Source organism: Pseudoliparis swirei, chromosome 16, assembly GCF_029220125.1.
Source record: "Pseudoliparis swirei isolate HS2019 ecotype Mariana Trench chromosome 16, NWPU_hadal_v1, whole genome shotgun sequence".
NCBI classification, from domain to species: Eukaryota; Metazoa; Chordata; class Actinopteri; order Perciformes; family Liparidae; genus Pseudoliparis; species Pseudoliparis swirei.
This window is the reverse complement of record NC_079403.1, coordinates 16,501,123-16,507,494: the sequence shown is the minus strand read 5'-3', so window position 1 is coordinate 16,507,494 and position 6,372 is coordinate 16,501,123.

Below are 6,372 nucleotides of genomic sequence, written 5' to 3'. Positions count from 1 at the left end.
GCAACCTGGCTAAAGAATTTACAATTAATACAGTGTTTTTTCCAAACTAAAATTTTTAAATTTAAATAACTTTGTCCAGACTCTTAATTTGATCAAGGAACTTGACCTTGCCAAGAATTACCCGCCATAAAATTACAGTGAATAACCTGCAGAAATTTTTAACAAAAAGAAGCTTGTCCTTAATTTTTATGGAACTTGGTAGAATAACATTAGCACCCAACAAAGAGGAAAAGGGAGAGGAAACCAGATTTTGACAAAGCAATACAATTTTAAAGGAAAAGAAAACGCATAATTAAAGAGGGAGAAAGGAAAGAGAGGGGTTTATAAAGGAGGATAAGGTAAGGAAAAGCTGCAAAAACAAAAAGAATTGAACAGCAAGCAAATGTGATAAATGAACAAAAAAAAACGGGCGCAACCTAAAAGAAGTAAAAGGAGAAGAGGAGCAATAAAAAGGAAAGAGGCAGAAAGAAAAAAGTAGAAATGAGGCCCAACAGAAAAGGGGAACATAAGAATAGCAAATAACTAAAAAGCTTTCTATTCGCAGGCAACATGCCGTCAATAAGTCTTCCTAAAAATATTTACTAACAAACATAATTTTATCCAACAAGAAACATTTTAGATTTTAAGTTATTCCAAGTCAATTTAAACCCAATTAATACCTCCTAAAAAAAAAACTCAAGTTCAAATTTTGAAGTAAAACCCAAAACCCCAAACACAACACATATCACACCATAAGTTTTCTTACAAAAAACCCAAACTTACTATTTAAAAACTTTTTGAACATTAAATGATCAGAAAATGGCTTGAGATAAAAGTGCTACAAAAGTTTTGAAAATTTGTCTAGAAAAGATGAGGATGTAGGGGAATGCAGGGATAGTAAGCAATTACTAAATATTTCTTAAATATTTTGTGTGCTGTGTCATTTTTATTGCCTAAACTTTTTGTTTTCATCTCTTTTCCCCGATAACGCCGTTTCGGGAAACCCTTGAGACGTCTAACCCTTGTCTGGATCATAGCAACGGAATCGTACCCTTTTATTAAGAAAGACAAAAACTCTGTTGCTCCCGTTAAATATTAAAACTTTTTTTTCATAAATATTGAGGGTTTATTCTAAATACAGAAATGGTTATTTCAGTTTTGTTATGTTTCACACACAAACGTCCAAACCCCTTTGTACAGCTTTACGCTCACATTAACTTTAGAGCTAATATTTTCCCCTTTTCTGTGTATTCGCTCCATCCAAGCAGCATGTGCGATGAGATATTAGATGTAATACCTTGTTGTGTTTACACATGTCAGGCAAGCAGAAACGTCTCCCAGGGGAACGCCTATCAACAACCCTCCCTGTCAGTGCAAGTCGACAACAGTACTTCATATGCACACGTTCAACCGCTTAGGTACATGGAATGTGCCATGGAAAATACAGATAGAAGGCACAATTGCTGTAAAGGCAAACCAGAAAAAGCTAATTGAAAGCTTGTCTAAAATGTATATGAGCATCAGACCAAGACCTGGACTTTGCAACATGAAATACAATTTGAATCTTAGTGCTGATATGAGGTTTTAATTACTTTTACTTTGGTAAGGTGAAAATGAATCACACACGAATCATGGGAGCAGATGGAAGACAATGATGAGAGGCAAAAACATGCCCAACCTTGCTGCTTTATTACTGAGGTCTGCTTGAGTTGCTGCGATCATTCATTTTTACATTAAATAAGTTTTCATGCTGCACTTAATTGATTCCGTTGAGCGATCTTTTTAAATGGCACTTGGCATTGAGAGACAAAAAGTGCTGAACGATTGCATTCAGCTAAACTTGGATAACTCGTTTAATCTTCAGAGCAAAAGATAATAAAAAAGAAAAGAAAAAGCCAACCGGATCATATCCTGCAACCTTGTTGCTGTACTTTAAAATCCAACATGAACTTTGATGTGCCCTTTGAGACATAATGCACCATTCCCAAAGGACTTGACTGATTAGATCGTTAAGGGATTGTAATAAATGCTTTCTGTGAGGTTATTTACATGACCATAGGGTTCTGAGTAAAAGCTGGCAGAGCTGATATCAACGTATGTACATATGTGTGTCTTATTTAGAAAGCTAGGGGGATAGAAGCAATGTAATATATGATTATTTGTTTATTTTTTTCATTCCACCCTTCGGCTCTCTTTAAGACAGATATGTTCCGGCTCCGTTCCAGGGCGTGTTAAAGCAATCATGTTAAGAGCAACACCGTGTACTCAGGCTGACATGATAGTTATCTATGCTATGAGGTCACAGCCTCGGATGGCTATGAAACTACACAATATGGAGACAGAAAGTGTCCTCTTAAAAGTGACATCTTAAAAATGTTGCACAAGTACACTTGTTTTTGTAGCTTTCCATCTTCCAATGGAACTGGAGGACATCATAAAGCCCTGAGCAATCAAAGCTGGACAGATGACAGAGAAATCAAAATAATGTAAACTAGAACGGGCACTTGGTAGAGCGCATACCTTCGCATATCACAAGATTGGGCATTGATTTATGAACATTTTGGCATTAGTTGCATGCCAATTGGATAACAATTGACCGTGCTATGGTAAAAAGAAGATGTTGACTTTTGCATGACCTTGACCTTTGACCCCATTGATCCCAAAATCTAGTCAAATGGTCCCCGGATAATAACCAATCATCCCACCAAATGTCATGCGATTCAAGAAGATTTTGACCTTTTCATGACCTCGACCTTTGACCCGATCGATCCCAAAATCTAATCAAATGGTCCCCGGATAATAACCAATTATCCCACCAAATTTCATGCGATTCGGTTTAATACTTTTTGTGTTATGCGAGTAACACGCATACAAATAAATAAATAAATAAATAAAAACACGGCGATCAAAACATAACCTTCCGCATTTTCAATGCAAAGGTACAAATGGAGTGTGAACACAAGCCCTTCGAGGTCAAAGTTTTATCGGGAATTTGAGGTAGACGTTTTAGGCCACCCTGGTTTGTAGTTCTAATCCAGGACGAGGTGGATTTTAAATCAATTATGAACTGAATTATCGACGGATACCACTGAGTCAGTACAGCATGTGAACAAAATGTCTTTTCTTGGAAACTTCCATTAAATTTGGCTGAAATGGAACAGTGTGCAGCCGCCCTGCAAAGCCACGCCTGGATCAATGAAAAGGAACCACAGCAAAATCCCAATTGATCCCCTGTGCTGAAATACACCAGAAGGCAGTGTTATAACTACAACTATGGCAGAGAGCAACAGCGAGCAAGTGTGATGAACATGAATGCACAACTGGCATTACGGAATTCAGTGTGCTGTTTTATATGTGCTGTGAGCGTGGTGAATATATGAAATTTATTTATGTTTTTATAAAGAGAAGTCACTTTTGTACATGGACATCCAGCATCATATTTGTGCCATTTAAAAAGGGGGACTAAGGTTGACTGACCATTGTCAGAGTAGTCCTTTAATACTTCATCAACATGCACAACTTTAAGAAAGATACCATAATCTCACTGACTATCCTACTGTATTAACATAAAACATCTTCGAGAGTATTTATTTTCTCTTGCCTGACTGCATTGTACAATTGTGGAATCGTTCCTGGTTCCAAAGACTAGCCATAGCCACACTTAAACACACCTGTGCTTGAACATTTGTATTCCTAAATTTGATCGCTTGTCTGAGAGAAATCCAAATGTTGTATTTAGAAAAGAGAGAACGGTGAGCCCAATAACAAGAACAAAACCAGAATGGGCACTCGGTAGAGCGCATACCTTCGCATATCACAAGATTGGGCATTGAATTATGAACATGTTGGCATTAGTTGCATGCCAATTGGATAAAAATTGACCGCGCTATGGTAAAAAGAAGATTTTGACCTTTTCATGACCTTGACCTTTGACCCGATCGATGCCAGAATCTAATCAAATGGTCCCCGGATAATAACCAATCATCCCACCAAATTTCATGCGATTCGGTTTAATACTTTTTGAGTTATACGAGTAACACGCATACAATAAATAAATAAATAAATACACGGCGATCAAAACATAACCTTCCGCATTTTCAATGCGAAGGTAAACATCACAGGTGAGGCCAGTAGCCTGAAGCCACTGCAGGCCTGTTCTGATATCTGATATATAGAAATCACTGGAGTGAATCTCGCCTGTTCTGTGTTTGCTGTGACGGCCGCTGAGCACAGACAAAGACGTGTGCGGTCAAACATGCAGACTTTGATCCGAGGCTCCTGTCTCCATGAACAAGCAACCAGCCTTCCAAACAGCCGCATGCATGCAATAGTGGGGAGACCAATGCTTTATTCATTAAAGTTTCACTGATGAGGATTTTGGTCATTTTTTCCCATTGTTGTTGATACATTGGGGATGCACATGATTTTACTGAGTGACACTTGGATGCTTGGATTGTGATATGGGGCAATCAATACATTAGGACGAACAGCAGAGAGGGTATTTAAAGATCCCGATCACGCAGTCAGGTGATATTGTAAACCCATAGACTGAAAGAGGCTAACCCTGTGTCACGGAAATCGCGTTCCCCCAGAACTAAAACTTAATTTGCAATTACGTCAGACTGAAACGTATTTCTCCCCCGATTACGTTTGTATTTGACGTATTACAAATAATAATCATTTATTTTTTATACAGAGTCCAAATGCGTCTCTAGTATCTTTGTCGCTTGTAGTCTCACTTTTCTACAATGCTGTTATTAATTGGAAAAAGCGTACTCTTGTCTTATTTATTATTCTTGTGTATGTTGTATTGCCTGCGTATTATGACAGCAATGGGTGTGTTTACTTTTAATGAAACAAAAAAAATCTGGGAAATAATTTGGGAATCGTGAATAAACCATTAATCTAATACGTGATTTAAAAAGAAATAATGGACCTATGAACTTGTTTTTCGGTCCATCCATTCCTGGGACATGTGAGCTTTGTACGGGGAAGGCACAGTCTCCCTGCAATGGTAATATCCAGCAAAAATATGTTAACCTCTATCAATAACGTCAGGTGACAATCACCCGACATGTCTGTTGAAAAAAACAGAAAACCAGGGATTGGTTCAGGGAGACACGCCTACCTTCAATGATGTCAGTGAGCAGATGTGTCAGAAATTATCTCTTCAATAAAAGATGAATGTGAAGATCTGAGAAAAATACATGTTTTAACAGTGTGCTTTTTCAATTCATATAATGTACATCAACACACACACACACGCCTACACACCTACATACACACACACACACACACACACACACACACACACACAATACTCTGCAGACTGACCCTTGACCTCCTAATTGTCTCTAAAATTAACCTTACTGCTTTATATTCAACATATTATATTGACTTAAATATAAGACATTGAGGTCATGGGGTGAAATCGCCTCCAAATCTAAACAAGAGGAAATTGTAAAATCATTAAAACCAGTCTTCTATTTAATTGTTCATACATTCAATCAACTTAGAGATGTGGATGCTCTTTAGATTCAAAGAGGTGCATCTGAATATGAATACCCTATCGTTTGGGGCCGATAGTTGCATATTAACCCTCCTGTTACTTTTCGGGTCAATTTGACCCCATTCAATGTTTAATGTCTATGTTCCTTGTGGTCAATTTGACCCCAGGCTGTTTTTCACTGTCAAACATATAAGAAATATCAACTTTTTTATATATTTAAAGGGCTATTTAGGTAGTCAACAAACAAACATAAAGTACCTCACACTTAAACTTGGAGGTTTTAATTGCTGGGGTCAAATTGACCCCGAGGGTAAAATATGTTAGTAAATGTGAAGTTAACAGGAGGGTTAAGGGCCCCAAAAACGTGTCCAAAGGGTCCAATTGGGCCTTATTCTCTTATATTCACATATTTTTTGACAAGTGCAAAGAGTCATATCTTCTAAATATTAGTCCTGGAAATCACAAATTGAACACAGACACCTTAAGACAGGGATGTGATGGGGAGAAATCTCCCCACAAACACCCACAAGAGTTAATTCGCTGTCTGAAATCCAGGACTGGAAGAGGATGTGTGGTTTAACAAATCTGACAGCCTGTGAAGAGTTTGGCCTGATTGGAGCTTTTTTCTTCTTCTTCTAAACATGTCAAAGAGCTTAGCTTTCTTTCCAGCTTGTAGCCACTTCCAAATGGGGCCCAACCATGTAGACTAGCAATCTCTATAGCACTTAGCAGCCCGGCTTGGGAGGGGTTTAAAAACCGGGGCGAAACCAAATTCACTCCTTCAAAAGTTCACAACTCCTCACATTTTTTAAAATCTCAATTGTATTTTACTCCATTAGTAGTGCGTGTGTGTGTGTGTGTGTGTGTGTGTATGTGAGAAAATA